Source organism: Phyllobates terribilis, unplaced genomic scaffold, assembly GCF_046119375.1.
Source record: "Phyllobates terribilis strain yellow unplaced genomic scaffold, ASM4611937v1 Scaffold_13__5_contigs__length_258822181, whole genome shotgun sequence".
Lineage (NCBI taxonomy): Eukaryota > Metazoa > Chordata > Amphibia > Anura > Dendrobatidae > Phyllobates > Phyllobates terribilis.
In genome coordinates, this window is record NW_027362773.1 from 229,100,825 (window position 1) to 229,117,760 (window position 16,936).

Here is a 16,936-nt window from a genome sequence, read left to right on the forward strand (position 1 = left end):
AATAAACATTTCTGACATGCAAAAACAAAAAACAAAAAAATTAGTGATCAATATAGCCACCTTTCTTTATGATGACACTCAACAGCCTTCCATCCATAGATTCTGTCAGTTGCTTGATCTGTTTTCGATCAACATTGCCTGCAGCAGTCACCACAGCCTCCCAGACACGGTTCCGAGAGGTGTACTGTTTTCCCTCCCTGTAGATCTCACATTTTATGATGGACCACAGGTTCTCTATGGGGTTCAGATCAGGTGAACAAGGGGCCCATGTCATTATTTTTTCTTCTTTTAGACATTTACTGGCCAGCCACGCTGTGGAGTAGTTGGATGCATGTGATGGAGCTTTGTCCTGCATGAAAATCATGTTTTTCTTGAATGATACCGACTTCTTCCTATACCACTGCTTGAAGAAGTTGTCTTCCAGAAACTGCCAGTAGGTCTGGGAGTTGAGCTTCACTCCATCCTCAACCCGAAAAGGTCCCACAAGTTCATCTTTGATGATACCAGCCCATACCAGTACCCCACCTCTACCTTGCTGGCGTCTGAGTCGGTGTGGAGCTCTATGCCCTTTACTGATCCAGACTCTGGCCCATTCATCTGGCCCATCAAGAGTCACGCTCATTTCATCAGTCCATAAAACCTTTGAAAAATCAGTCTTAAGATATTTCTTGACCCATTCTTGATGTTTTATCTTATGTTTCTTGTTCAAAGGTGGTCGTTTTTCAGCCTTCCTTACCTTGGCCATGTCCCTGAGTATCGCACACCTTGTGCTTTTTGATACTCCAGTAACGTTGCAGCTCTGAAATATGGCAAAACTGGTGGCGAATGGCATCTTGGCAGCTTCATGCTTGATTTTCCTCAATTCATGGGCAGTTATTTTGCGCCTTTTTTGGCCAACACGCTTCTTGCGACCCTGTTGGCTATTTGCCATGAAACGCTTGATTGTTCGGTGATCAAGCTTCAAAAGTTTGGAAATTTCAAGACTGCTGCATCCCTCTGCAAGACATCTCACAATTTTGGACTTTTCAGAGCCCGTCAAATCTCTCTTCTGACCCATTTTGCCAAAGGAAAGGAAGTTGCCTAATAATTAAGAACACCTTATATAGAGTGTTGATGTCATTAGTCAACACCCCTCCTCATTACAGAGATGTACATCACCAGATTTACTCAATTGATAGTTGGCTCTCAAGCCTATGCAGCTTGGAGTAGGACAGCATGTATAAAAAGTATCAAAGTGATCAAAATACGCATTTGCCTAATAATTCTGCACGCGGTGTATTACAGCTGACATGTGCCCGCAACAGCCACGGGTGGAATCGCAATCCACCCGCGGCTGTTAACATGTTAAATGCCGCTGTCAATCTCTGACAGCGGCATTTAACATCGCCACGCCGGAAGCGCGTCACTAACCCCGCCCATGCTACATAAGGGTCATATTGGGGGCATCATACATGCTACATAAGGGGCATAATGGGGGCATTACACTGTGTGGGGGCATCATACATGTTACATAAGGGGCATTACACTGTGTGGGGCCATCATACATGCTACATAAGGGGCATAATGGGGGCATTACACTGTGTGGGAGCATCATACATCCTGCATAAGGGGCATTATACTGTGTGGGGGCATGATACATGCTACATAAGGGGCATAATGGGGGCATAACACTGTGTGGGAGCATCATACATGCTACATAAGTGGCATAATGGGGGCATTACACTGTGTGAGGGGCATCATATGTGGCACCCCAGGAGTCCGGTTGCCACAGTGGCATTGCCTCCCTCACAAGAGGTGATGCCATGCCTGGAAGCAAGCAGGGGTCCCCTAGTCAGGTATACTAACATGCAACACGTTCCTGGCTCCAGACCAGCAAGGGAAGCTCCTCCCCTTAGCAACTGGGATCTGGAGGTGGGGTTACTTAGACTTAGTGAGAGGAGTTGAAGTCAGGAAGACGAGGAAAGACCCAGGGAGTGGTGCTGCGCGGCAGTTCACCCCTGAGGATAGGAGCACGGAAGAACCGGACACCGGAGTCTGAGGTTGTGGGGCACCGAAGGCCCAGCAGCAGAAACCGGAGGGCAGGAGACTACAGGTCTCCTGGCCCCATCAGACGCCCGAAGGCTCAGCAGCACGATAGGACCTAGCACCTCCACATGGGAGCAACACTCCAGGAGGGCCCGAGCTGCCTGCTATACGGGTGAGCACAAGGACGTTGTACTCAGGGACGAGGGCCACAGCACAGCTATAAGCAGCAGGGCCAGAGAGATTAGTGCAAAAGGGAAGGCCTACAACTTCATCTGGCGAGGTGGATTCCTTACTTGCTTCCAGGCGGCCCGGACTTCCACTTCTAGCCAGCACCCGTGTCTCAGTCTGCCTAATCACCGCAAGTAAACATAAGAGGAAACAGCCACTGAGTTGTGGACTGATTATTAACTGCGCCATCACCCCTGCACTACACCGCCCAGCATCATCTACTTCACTACAACATCCACACTGCCCTGGAGCTAAGCTTAACCTGTGGAGAGCCAAACCAACTCTGCTGCATTAAACACCAGCTTCAGAGGACCTGCGCTGCAGCGGCGGCTACCTATAGCCGCATACCACAGGTGGCGTCACGAATTGCATACATAAAAAAACTATAAAATTCCCCTTTTTACTGATCGCACTGGGTCACGGACAGGGTCACCGCCACTGTGACATCTCCCCTAGCTATGACCGGCCCGGCACCGAGTACCCCACGGCCCAGGGGGCGCGTCAACTTGGCGTCACGAACAGGATTCACGAAGCCCGGTATAACCAGGTCCTGTGTGCCATAGACTTTACTAAACGGTGTTATCACGTGGTTTGCCGCCCGCTGAGGGGAAGCAAGAAGCCCGGATCCGAAACCGCCGGGTAAGAGATCGTTCCGCATGCAGAGCAGCATACTGGTACGTCAGCAGACGCTCAGGCCCTGGCTGAGGTTCAGTAGGGGGGAGTAAGATGCCCAGCATGGGAGAGGATTCAGCCACGGGCGCGGCCGCAGTCACTGTAATGCCGTTATCAATGCCATATATACTGGGGGCGGCGTGGTTGCCCCAGTACTCAGGGGAGTCGCACAACCTGAACGACTTTGAGGAGAGACTGCGCAGTTTGTTTAAAGTGTACCCCCTGTCTGAGGAGCAGAAAGTCATCATCCTCATAGGCCAGCTAATCGGTGCAGCCCAGAGAGAGGTGAAGTCCTGGCCGGGCAAGGACAGAAGCACTGTCAAGGAAATACTGGCCCTGTTGAAGGATACCTTTGACACCCACACAGCAGCAGAAATAAAGATGAAGTTCTACGGGTGCAAACAAAGGGTGCAGGACAGTGTACGGGACTATGCTCTAAATCTGCAGGAGGCGCTGCGGGCCATCAAACAGGTAGACCCCGCAGTGTGCGAGATGAGGACAGATTGCTGACTGAGCAGTTTATTGAGGGGCTCCTGTCTGGTGCTCACAGGACACAGCTGCGCATTATGGCTCTGCAAAACCCTGATCTGGACTTTTGCACAATTTAAAGACAGAGCCATCCGGGTGCTGCGAGAATCAATCCCAGGCGGCACTGCATCCCTCCGGTGTCCAGCTATCACATACCACCAGGAGGTGGCGTCCTTTTCCCAGCACCTGTGGAGGCTGACGCGCAGACCCTAGACAATGACCCGTCTGCAGACCTACGCCTTCAGGTCCAGGAGCTGACCAAAAGTGTGGCTGCGTTAACCAAAACCGTGCAGGCTATGCAAGTGTCTCCAAAGGAAAAGATCCAGCTGGCTTTCAGTCCAGATGACGTCCCGTGGCGGCGACAGAGAAGAATTCCACCGACCAGAGGGAGGAACAGCGATCGCTACGACCAGGAAGGACAACCCATCTGCCGTCACTGTCAAAAGGCGGGGCACTAAACAAGATTCTGTAATTTAAACGAGCAACCCCTGGGGCAGAGGGCCAACCCCAGGAGTAAGGCGACCAGGCCCACAAAGCTGGCGAGACAAGTACGTGGGAGGGCGACCGGTCCTACCTGTCGTGCTTGATGGCATCCTAATGAACGAACTGCTGGACACTGGGTCCCAGGTGACAATGATGCCATATATCCTTTATAAACAATACTGGACTGATTCAGACATTACCCGCCGTCCAGATGAACATCTTAGTATCTATGCCAGCAATGGTCAGCCCTTGCCTCAGGTGGGGTATAAGGAGGTGACCATAAAGGTTGGCAAAGTAGAATTGCCATCACAAGGAATGATTATTGTTGATATTGATCGCCGAGAAAGTCACCCTATGAAAACTATAGGCACCAATGTGATATAAAATTGTCTTGGAGAAATTATTCTTTTGTTGCAACAGGTCGCAGAGACTGCCAGTTCTAGTCAGCAGCGAGTTCTGCAGAAGGAGATCAGAGCCCTGATGAAAAGACAACAGGTAGAGCTGTCTAGTGGTGAAGTGGGCAGCGTCAGAAAGTGATCCATTCCCCATTGCAATGCCCCCTGGGAGCGAAATGTTAATATGGTGTCGGGCAGCAATCGGTCTCAGGGGTCAAGATTATCAGGCCCTGGTACAACCTGTGTACTCTGATAGTAGGCCCACCATCTTGACAGCCATGGGGGGAAATAAATGTCCGCAAGGGGAGAGTACCGATACGCATCCTGAATTGTGGGGAGAAAGAGGTCCATTTACCCCGGTATGCTACCCTTGATAAGCTATTCACTGTCAGTAACAACGCAATAAAGACCGTGGAACACTTGCCTCCATCCAAACCGGCAGTGGATAATGGCTCCAAGGGCAGATGGAGGATGGGTGTCAGAAGCTACAAGTGCACTCTGACTCTACCCCTTTGCACCAAAAGCATGGAGTATACCGGGTGGTCCAAGAATATGAGCGAGTCTTCAGCAAACACCCACTAGACTTTGGGCAGGTAAAAGGGGTCCAACATCATATCCCCACAGGAGATCATCCGCCCATTAAAGAGAGGTACCGGCTTGTACCCCCAGCTCACTATCAATGTGCCAAAGGAATGTTACGGGAGATGAAGGAGCCTGGGGTGATCAGAGATAGTTGTAGCCCCTGGGCATCTCCATTAGTTCTCGTTAGAAAGAAAGATGGTACAATGAGGATGTGTGTTGATTACAGGCAGATTAACCGCATTACACATAAGGACGTCTACCCATTACACAGAATTGAGGAATCATTAGCAGCATTGAGATCTGTTAATTATTTCTCCACTTTGGATCTCACCAGTGGGTACTGGCAGGGTCCTGTGGCAGAGGCGGACCGAGAAAAGACTGCGTTTACAACACCAATGGACCTCAGCGAGTTCAACTGCATGCCATTCGGACTCTGCAACGCCCCAGGAACCTTCCAGCGGTTAATGGAGTGTTGCCTAGGACACAAAAACTTCGAAACCGTCCTGCTGTACCTAAACGACGTAATCATCTACTCAAAGACATATGAAGACCACCTGGAGCAGCTGGCCGAGGTGTTCGAAGCCCTATCTGGTTATGGCCTGAAGGTAAAGCAGTCCAAGTGCCACCTGTTGAAGCCCAAGGTGCAGTACCTAGGTCATGTGGTAAGCGCCGAAGGTGTAGCACTAGACCCTGAAAAAGTCACCGTGATCAAGGACTGACCAAGACCCTCCACTATCAAGGAAGTGTGGCAGTTCCTCGGGCTGGTAGGCTACTACAGGAGATTCATCAAAGGTTTCACCAAGATAGCGGCACCCATGCAGGACCTCTTAGTGGGACAGTCCAAGAAGGCCAAGAACCCGAAACCTTAGTTCAAATGGGGTAAACCAGAAGACGAATCTTTCATTCGACTGAAAATGACTCTTATTGGAGACGAAGTCCTGGCCTACCCCGACTATGGCCAACCATTTATACTCCATAAGGATGCCAGCAACGCGGGATTGGGAGCGGTACTGTCCCAGGTACAGCAGGGCAGAGAGAGTGATTGCCTACGCCAGCAGGAAGCACTGTCCTACGGAAAGGAACCCCGACAACTATAGTTCCTTTAAGTTGGAGTTTCTAGCCATAGTCTGGGCTGTAACAGAGCGCTTCAAACACTACCTCACCTCCTCCAGATTTACCGTCTTCACAGATAACAACCCGCTGACGCACCTGGAGACTGCGAAGCTTGGTGCCCTAGAGCAACGATGGATGGCCCGACTGTCTAACTACGAATTTACCATCAAGTTTCGGGCGGGGCACAAAAACACTAATGCTGATGCGCTGTCCAGGATGCCCAACTTGCCAGATGGGGGAGGAGACCCGGAAGAGCTGGAGGAGATAGAGCTACCCGCTTTCCATCGTCACGTGGTGACCCAGTGCTCCCACTGTGTGAGGGACAAGAGCTCCGCCAACAGAGAGGCCACGTTCAACCCATTGCCCCACCATAGATGGGGAGAGACGCAGGATAGCGACCCGGCTGTCCGCCTGGTAAAGGAGTTGCTGACGCAAGCTGACTCGCACCCTGATCCAGATGCTCCACAGGAGACCCAACAGTTGTGGAAGGAGAAGTGCAAACTGTTCATCTACGAGGGAAAGCTGTGTCGAAGAAGTATCAACTCCTGGACACAAGAACTTGTCTGGCAGGTGGTAGTCCCGAGGCAGGATATGCCAATGGTCTTAGAAGAATACCACGATGGAGCAGGTCACTTCGGGTGGAAGAAGTCGGAAGGCCTGCTACGTGAGTGATTCTACTGGGTTGGCATGAGTAAAGCAATCGAGAGATGGTGTCAAGAATGTGGTCCATGCAACCTGAGGCGAAAAGACCGTGATAGCCAGAGGGCTCCCCTGCAGCCCATAATCACCAAACAACCACTTGAACTGATAGCCTTGGAACACGTGAAGCTAGCCCCAAGCCGGTCAGACTATGTCTACGCTCTCACCATAGTAGAACACTACTCTCGGTTCTTGGTAGTAGTGCCAGTGAAAGACCAGATGGCTCAGACGGCAGCCAAAGCGTTCCAACAGCACTTCTGTCGCCCACAAGGTTACCCTGAACGAGTGCTTACCGACCAAGGTCCAGCCTTTGGAGCAAAGGTGTTCCAGGAATTCTGTAACTTGTACGGCTGCAAGAAAATCAGGACGACGCCGTATCATCTCCAGACCAACGGGTTGTGTGAGAAGATGAACCAGGTGGTAATAGACCTGTTGAAGACGTTGCCCCTTGAAGAAAGTAGCCTGTGGCCAGAGAAGTTACCAGATTTGGTGGACCTATATAACCACATCCCGGTGAACTCCACCAACTGTACACCCGCTTACCTAATGACAGCAAGACCTGGTAAGCTACCCATCGACTTAGACATGGGAGTTCTAACACCGGAGACAACATCACCAGATGCGGATCTGGATACCGAGCGGCAGCAACAATACCGCAAGGTGCAAGAGTGTGTTGAGAGAAGTTTGTCCCAGGCGAGACAGAAGCAAAAGAAAACTTACAATCAGCACGCACCAAAAGTTCCCTTGTCACCTGGAGAACAAGTACTCAAAAGGAAGAGACGAGTCCACAAATTAGATGACCAGTGGGAGGTTGAGCCATACACCGTCCTACCCTCAAATTACGATAACACAAAAGTGTACCTCATCAGTAAGGATGGAGGAGAAACTTCAGCGGCAGTCTCAAGAGATTACTAGAAGATATGTCCTGAACAGTTGAAACAAACAGAAGATCAAGGCAGCCCTTGGCCCGCAGAAAAAGTGGAGGAGACGGTCCAGACAGTCCCCGGAGAATTTCCCCGGTCATGGACGCAGGTGAACAAAGCGATTGTGGTACCGGTCCTAACCTTCCTCCAAGCGGCCTCACCGGAAGCTGCAGAGGTTCCAGAACATGTGGAAGACCAGTCGGCCCCAGAGAGAGATGCTTCATCAGCAGCGGATCAGGAGAATCTACCCTCTGCTAGCAGTGAACCTGTCGAACCCAGGGTGAGCCAAAGAATTTGTATGAGATTACCCAGCCTACCAGTGTTACCTCAGGCTATACGTAGTGTAGTTCACACTGAACCCACCACACCAGGGGTAGACACTAGGGACCAGGATAGGTCAGTGACAACAAACGTACTAAGTAGATCGACCCAGAGTACTAAAGGTCAGCTCCCTGCCCGCTGGAGGAACTAAAGTGTATGTTATATATAGTTGTAACCGTTAAATAATCCTGAATACATATATTTGTTAACCACTTCGCGCCAGAGCCTGTTTTTGCCTTCGTGACCGGGCCAATTTTTTCAATTCTGACCACTATCACTTTATGAGGTAATTACTCTGGAACGCTTCAACGGATTCCCCTGATTCTGAGATTGTTTTTTCGTGACATATTGTACTTGATGATAGTGGTAAAATTTCTTCGATATCACTTGCGTTTATTTGTGAAAAAATCTGAAATTTGGCGAAAATGTTGAAAATTTTGCAATTTTCAAACTTTGAATTTTCATGCCCTTAAATCAGAGAGATATGTCACACAAAATAGTTAATAAATAACATTTCTCACATGTCTACTTCACATCAGCACAATTTTGGAACAAAAAATTTTTTTTGTTAGGAAGCTATAAGGGTTAAAAGTTGACCAGCGATTTCTCATTTTTACAACAAAATTTACAAATACATTTTTTTAGGGACCACATCTTATTTGAAGTGACTTTGAGGGGCCTTTATGACAGAAAATACCCAAAAGTGATACCATTCTAAAAACTTCACCCCTCAAGGTGCTCAAAACCACATTCAATAAGTTTATTAACCCTTCAGGTGCTTCACAGCAATTTTTGGAATGTGGAAGAAAACAATGAACATTTAACTTTTTTTCACAAAACTGCTACTTTAACCTCAAATTTTTAATTTTCACAAGGGCAGCCAGAAAAAATGGACCCCAAAATGTGTTGTGCAATTTCTCCTGAGCACGCTGATACCCCATATGTGGTGCAAAGCCACTGTTTGGGCGCACGGCATGGCTTGGAAGGTAAGGAGCGCCATTTGACTTTTGGAATGGAAATTTGACTGGAATAAATAGCGGACGCCATGTTGCATTTGGAGAGCCCCTGAGGTGCCTAAACAGTGGAAACCCCCAACAAGTGACTCCATTTTGGAAACTAGACCCCTCAAGGAACTTATCTAGATGTGTGGTGAGCACCTTGAACCCCCAGGGGCTTCACAGAATTTTATAATGTTGAAGTGTGAAAATAAAAAAACACATTTTTAACACAAAACTGCTACTTTAGCCTCAAATTTTTAATTTTCACAAGGGCAGCCAGAAAAAATGGACCCCAAAATGTGTTGTGCAATTTCTCCTGAGCACGCTGATACCCCATATGTGGTGCAAAACCACTGTTTGGGCGCACGGCATGGCTTTGAAGGTAAGGAGCGCCATTTGACTTTTGGAATGGAAATTTGACTGGAATCGATAGCGGACGCCATGTTGCATTTGGAGAGCCCCTGAGGTGCCTAAACAGTGGAAACCCCCAACAAGTGACCCCATTTTGGAAACTAGACCCCTCAAGGAACTTATCTAGATGTGTGGTGAGCACCTTGAACCCCCAGGGGCTTCACAGAATTTTATAATGTTGAAGTGTGAAAATAAAAAAACACATTTTTAACACAAAACTGCTACTTTAGCCTCAAATTTTTAATTTTTACAAGGCCAGCCAGAAAAAATGGACCCCAAAATGTGTTGTGTAATTTCTCCTGAGCACGCTGATACCCCATATGTGGTGCAAAACCACTGTTTGGGCGCACGGCATGGCTCGGAAGGTAAGGAGCGCCATTTGACTTTTGGAATGGAAATTTGGCTGGAATCGATAGCGGACGCCATGTTGCATTTGGAGAGCCCCTGAGGTGCCTAAACAGAGGAAACTCCCAACAAGTGACCCCATTTTGGAAATGACACCCCTCTGGGAATTCATCTATGGGTTTAGTGACCATTTTAACTCAATGGATGATTTCCAGAAACAAGCACGCAATGGAAGGTTTAGATTCTGGAGAACCCCCCTGGAAATTAAGTGAGCTCTACTCGAATGTGTCATTCACTAAATGAACCAAATGTTTGAATGACAAATTGGGATACATTTTTACAGTTTAAAAACGTGGTTCTGTGTGGAAGATTTTAAAGCAGTCAGTGACGCATAAGGCTGGCAATGATGGGCATCGTGGGCAATAGTAGCGGGTATCACGCCTCATTCCTCTCTTAGTACATACACGACATCTTTTCTGGGGGTTCCTTCTTGTTTCCGTTGCTGGAATAAGTGCAATAAAATGTCGCTCAGTGAGTCTTTTCACATCCTCAGATTCTAATGGATGAGCGGGGCTAACACTTTGAAAGACAAGATTTTCAATTACCTTTTCTTGATAATCAAGAAAAGTATCTGAATTTCCTGCTTTTTTGTACAACACAAAAGAATTGTATGTGGCCACCTGAAACAAATAAATAACCAACTTTTTATACCAGGTATAGGACTTTCTTGATACCTGGTATGGCTGTAGAACCTGGTCTGCAAGGTCCACACCCCCCATGTGTTTGTTGTAGTCAATGACTGACACAGGTTTTTGCTTCGGAGTGGTGGATCCTAGTTCTACAATGGCCCTTGTGGCATCTGTGTGGATCGAGCTGAGGACAAAAATAACCCTCTTATCCCTATATTTCTGGGCAAGCAGCTCTCCGTTGCGTACAGCCCCTGACTGCCCCTTTTGGAACTTTTGGTTGACCAATGGCTGTGGAAACCCCTGACGGTTTTTACGAATGGTCCCACAAGCCCCGATGTTGTGTTCAACCAGACTTTTAAATAGGGGTATGCTGGTGTAATAATTGTCCACATATAGATTGTAGCCTTTTTGAAAAAATGGACTTATCAGCTCCCAAACAATTTTTCCAGATGTCCCCAGATAAGTAGGGCATCCTGGTGGGTTTAGTTGGCTATCTTTCCCCTCGTATATGCGAAAAGCGGATGTGTATCCGGTTGAACTTTCGCACATTTTATAAATCTTTATTCCAAACCTTGCCCTTTTAGATGGGATAAATTGCTTGAGGTGCAGTCTTCCTTTGAATTTTACAAGGGACTCATCTATAGAAATATTTTGTGTTGGGGTGTAGAGCCTTAAGAATTTTTCTGACAAATTTTCAATGATGGGTCTAATTTTATATAACCTGTCATGTTCTGGGGCATTTCTGGGCAGGCATTGACTATTGTGTTAAAATGCCAAAACCGCATGAGCATTTCATAATGGGTCCTAGGCAGAACGACTGAAAACACAGGGGTGGCTTGAACAGGGTGGTTGGACCAGTAGGATCGAATGCTCGGTTTTTTAAAAAGCCCCATGGCAAATGTAAGTCCTAAAAAATTTTTTATTTCCGGGACATTAGTTGGTGTCCATAAATTTGCCCTAGCATAGTAAGATCGGGGATTCTGGCTTATGAATTGGGATGCATATAAATTTGTTTGCACGACAATATGCTCTAGCAAGCTGTCTGTTAAAAAACTAATTAAAAAAATGAATTGGTCCAAAATCTTCCACCTCCACATTTATACCAGGAGTGGCGTTGAAATCAGGGCTGAATGGAGCAGCCGAATCCGAAGCCTCCCATCTGGGAAATGCTAGATCATGTGGCAAAGCCCCTTATACACTGGCGTGCGCCAATTCACTAGTAGCAGGGACAGCGCTTGTACTGGGCAGTGTTCCCTGATTTGGAGACGTTTCTCCAGTAGCGCTATTTGCCCCTATTGCTGAACTGGTCCTTGGGCTTGAGGATGGACCAGAATCACTGCTCATTTCTGAGCTCTCAGTGTCACCGCTACTAAAGCCCTCAAAATCCATATCTCCATCTGAGATTGCAGTGTCATCACTATCAGAACACAGCAGGGCATACACCTCTTCTGCAGTATAAGTCTGACGGGCCATTTTATTTTTATATTTTTTGACTGGACTGAACGGACCGGACTGGACAGGACTGGCTGACTGATCTGACAGGACTGACTGACTGATCTGAAAGGACTGACTGACTGACTGATCTGAAAGGACTGACTGACTGACTGATCTGACAGGGCTGACTGATCTGACAGGGCTGACTGATCTGACAGGGCTGACTGATCTGACAGGACTGGCTGATCTGACAGGACTGACTGGCTGATCTGACAGGACTGACTGACTGATCTGACAGGACTGACTAACCCTAACTCTTACTTTCTTTTTTAATTTATTTTTTTCAATTTTACAGTGGCAAGGCTGACAGCTCTTGTCACACTGTTTCTCCTCTGCTCTCTCACTGAGATCGGAGGAGAAACAGTGTTTTATCAGCCAGATCGCCGGGAAAGTTTGTTGCTAAAACAAACTTCCCTGGTGATCTCTCTGATTGGCTGGTGTGACGCTGACATCATCGAGACCTGAGCCAATCAGGTCTCGATGATGTCAGAGGTCACAGCACCGGGATCCCCGCCGCTCCTGAGGAATGTGGGGGGTCCCGATCGCCGACCACCGGCTGTCACTATCTTTTAAATGCCGCGATCGCTATGGATCGCGGCATCTAGAAGATAGGAACAGGTTAACATCATGGGGACCTGATCCAATCAGGTCCCCATGATGCCACATGTCAGAGCTATCGCTCTGAACCGGTACCGCAGCGCTAGCAGGACCCTGGGGGTCCTGAGCGCTGCGGGACCACCCACCGTTTTTAAACGTCGGCGCTGCACAGAGCCCAGCAAGCGCCGACGTTTATGTACAGTGGGCGGTCGGGAACCGGTTAAATTTATGGACAATTGGACCACAGGACTAGGTGTGGTCAGGACAATATTGGATATAGTTACTAATTGGCCTAGAAAATAAACCGCAGGCGTGGCTGAAGACCAGGCCCACCGAAAGAGTGCCCAGAAGCCACGCCCAGGGACGATACACAAAGTGGGTTGATGCGGTTCTCACCAGCCAAATTTCAGTTACCCCGATTGTGGCGTAGAGACTAAGCGCCGCAATGACTACTGTACGTTTTTGTTGAGTTTTTGCCTTTTGAGATTTTGTAAACTGTTTGTAATGTGAATTGTTATTGTTAATTCTAAAAGGTATCGTCAGTCCGGAAGTACTGAAGTTAACTAGGGGGGAATGTGGCACCCCAGGAGTCCGGTTGCCACAGTGGCATTGCCTCCCTCACAAGAGGTGATGTCATGCCTGCAGGGGTCCCCTAGTCAGGTATACTAACATGCAACACGTTCCTGGTTCCAGACCAGCAAGGGGAGCTCCTCCCCTTAGCAACTGGGATCTGGAGGTGGGGTTAGCTAGACTTAGTGAGAGTAGTTGAAGTCAGGACGACGAGGAAAGATCCAGGGAGTGGAGCTGCGCGGCAGTTCACCCCTGAGGATAGGAGCACGGAAGAACCGGACACCGGAGTCCGAGGTTGTGGGGCACCGAAGGCCCAGCAGCAGAAACTGGAGGGCAGAAGACTGCAGGTCTCCTGGCCCCATCAGACGCCCGGAGTCTCAGCAGCACGATAGGGCCCAGCACCGCCACGGGGGAGCGACACTCCAGAAAGGCCCGAGCTGCCTGCCATACGGGTGAGCACAAGGACGCTGTACTCAGGGACGAGTGCTACAGCACAGCTACAAGCAGCAGGGCCAGAGAGATTAGTGCAAAAGGGAAGGCCTACAACTTCACTTGGCGAGGTGGATTCCTTACTTGCTTCCAGGCTGCCCGTACTTCCACTTCTAGTCAGCACCCGTGTCAGGGTCTGCCTAATCACCGCAAGTAAACATAAGAGTTGAGTTGTGGACTGATTATTAACTGCGCCATCACCCCTGCACTACAACATCCACACTGCCTGGAGCTAAACTCTACCTGTGGAGAGCTAAACCAACTCTGCTGCATTAAACACTAGCTCCAGAGGACCTGCGCTGCGGCGGCGGCTACCTATAGCCGCATACCACAGGTGGCATCACGAATTGCATACATAAAAAAAAAAAAACTATAAAATTCCCCTTTTTACTGACCGCCCTGGGTCACGGACCGGGTCACCGCCACTGTGACATCTCCCCTAGCAACGACCGGCCCAGTGGGCGCGTCACATACATCCTGCATAAGGGGCATTACACTGTGTGGAGGCATCATACATGCTACATAAGGGGCATAATGGGGGCATTACACTGTGTGGGGGAATCATGCATCCTGCACAAGGGGCTTAATGGGGGAATTACACTGTGTGGGGGGAATCCTTAGTGATGAGCGAGTATGTTCTGTTAACCCTTTCGGCGAGTATGCTCGGGCCGAGCACTGAGAAGTTACAGCTGCTCGGTGATATGTTTGAATCACTCCTGTGTGCATGATTTGCGACTGTTTGACAGCTTTAGTACATGAAAGGAATGTCTATTTCTTACACATTCCTCACATGCATTAAAGTTGTCAAAGGCTATGTGCCCATGATGCAGAAATGCTCAGGATTTTTTCCTGAGCGTTTCTGCATCTCCCTGGCAGAAAAAAATGCATGGGGATTGTACATGCGTTTTCCTGCCAGGGACATGCGGAAGTGAAGCGTTCTTCACATGCATTTCTGCATGCGGGTTGACAAGCGCTTTCCAAGCAATTTTAGCATCACTTGGAAAGTGCTTGACAACTTGGTCACACTATATAAATCCATGCAAACGGCATGGATTTATATAGTATGACCCGAGAGAATGTCAAAAAAAATATATATATATATATATACTTACCCTCCGATGGCCCGCGCTGTCTTGCTTCGCTCGGTCCCAGCTGCCCGCAGCGGTAGAGTGAAGGACCTGCCGACGTCAGCGTCGCGTGACCCGTCACATGACTCTGACGTCAGCGCAGGTCCTTCATTCCATCGTGAAGTGCCGGGAAGCAAGGAGGAGCGCAGTGCGGGCCGCCAGAAGGTAAGTATACATTTATTTTTTATTTTATTCTTTTTTTACAGCTTTTTTAATGGTACCTGGGTGTGGATGAGACTCTCCTCTCCTCTACACCCGGGTACCATCCGCACATTAGAACGCGCCAATTAAGCAAGTACAGATGCAGTCTTGCGGAATTGGCGCGTTCTAATGCAAGTTAATGGCGGCGAAAACGCAGCACTTCGGCAAAATAATTGGTAGTGCTGCGTCTTTTTCCGCAATGATAATCCGCATCGGAAATTTCCGCAGCATGTGCACAGCACATGCGGATTAACATTGGGGAACATGGAGGCCTTCTACCATACGTTTTTTAAGCGTTTCTGCAGCGTTTTTTACCGCTGTGGAAACGCTTAAAAAAAGCATCGTGGGCACACAGCCAAGCAGTCGCAAATCATGTACACAGGAGTGATTCAAACATAACACCGATACATACATCCTTCATAAGGGGCATAATGGGGGCATTACACTGTGTGGGGGCATCATACATGCTACATAAGGGGCATAATGGGGGCATCATACATCCTGCATAAGGGGCATAATGGGGCATTACACTGTGTGGTGGGCATCATACATGCTACATAAGGGGCATAACACTGTATGGGGGGCATCATACATCCTGCATAAGAGGCATAATGGGGGCATTACACTGTGTAGGGGCATCATACATCCTGAATAAGGGGCATAATGCGGGCATTACACTGTATGGGGGAATCATACATCCCGCATAAGGGGCATTACACTGTGTAGAGGCATCATACATGCTACATAAGGGACATAATGGGGGCATTACACTGTGTGGGAGCATCATACATGCTACATAAGGGGCATAATGGGGCATTACACTGTGTGGAGGCATCATACATGCTACATAAGGGGCATAATGGGGGCATTACACTGTGTGGAGGCATCATACATGCTACATAAGTGGCATAATGGGGGCATTACACTGTGTGGGGGAATCATACATCCTGCACAAGGGGAATAATGGGGCATTACACTGTGTGGGGGGCATCATACATGCTACATAAGGAACATAATGGGGGCATTACACTGTGTGGGGGGCATCATACATGCTACATAAGGGGCATAATGGGGGCATTACAATGTGTGGGGGGCATCATACATGCTACATAAGGGAAATAATGGGGGCATTACACTGTGTGGGGGGCATCATACATGCTACATAAGGGACATAATGGGGGCATTACACTGTATGGGGGGCATCATACATCCTGCATAAGGGGCATAATGGGGGCATTACACTGTGTGGAGGCATCATACATGCTACATAAGGGGTATAATGGCATTACACTGTGTGGGGGGCATCATACATCCTGCATTAGGTGCATTACACTCTTGGGGGCATCATACATCCTGCAAAAGGGGCATAATGGGGGCATTACACTGTGTGGAGGCATCATACATGTTACATAAGGGGCATTACACTGTGTGGAGGCATCATACATGTTACATAAGGGGCATAGTGGGGGGCATTACACTGTGTGGGGGCCAAGAAAGGGTCCTGTACTATGAGAACAATACATTTCCTCACTTCCTGTCTCCATGGTTGGGTCGTATGTATCTATTACTGGTAACAGAACATAAACGTTATGATTATTATAAAGGGCAACACAAGACCCCAAGAGAGTCTCAGTGCTGAAGGGGTTAATGCCCCCTGCGCCCAGTAATGGGGAATCGCCACATACCTCCTCCTTCAGGGTAGACGCTAGAATGGTAGACACTAAATCCAAGTCGGCTAAAGGACCTCTGCTGACGTCATGCCCATGTGGCCAAGGCATTTGATAACGTCACCGAAAGGGATGGGGCCTCATTCTCTTGCAAATTTGATGGTTGAGCCTAGAATGTATTGGCTCCTTCCAGGTCCTGACTGCAGCCCATACATTCTAGCTGGCACACTAGTGTAGACGCTAGAATGTATGGGCTCCTGTCAGGTATATATTAATGGAGACAGCAGAATGTATGGGCTCCTGTCAGGTATATATTATTGGAGGCAGGAGAATGTATGGGCTCCTGTCAGATATATAGTATTGGAGGCAGGAGAATGTA

The 16,936-nt window shown here is 48.5% G+C and overlaps 1 protein-coding gene across 1 annotated transcript in view; it reads right to left on the minus strand.

The window, feature by feature from the left end:
- Nucleotides 1-16,735, minus strand: part of LOC141174424 (uncharacterized) — a 42,650-nt gene extending 25,915 nt beyond the window's left edge. Inside the window, exon 1 of the mRNA XM_073659341.1 lies at nt 16,576-16,735. The gene's annotated coding sequence lies outside the window, so the exon portion shown is untranslated. The remainder of the gene's footprint in view (nt 1-16,575) is intronic.
- Nucleotides 16,736-16,936: the final 201 nt, after the last annotated feature.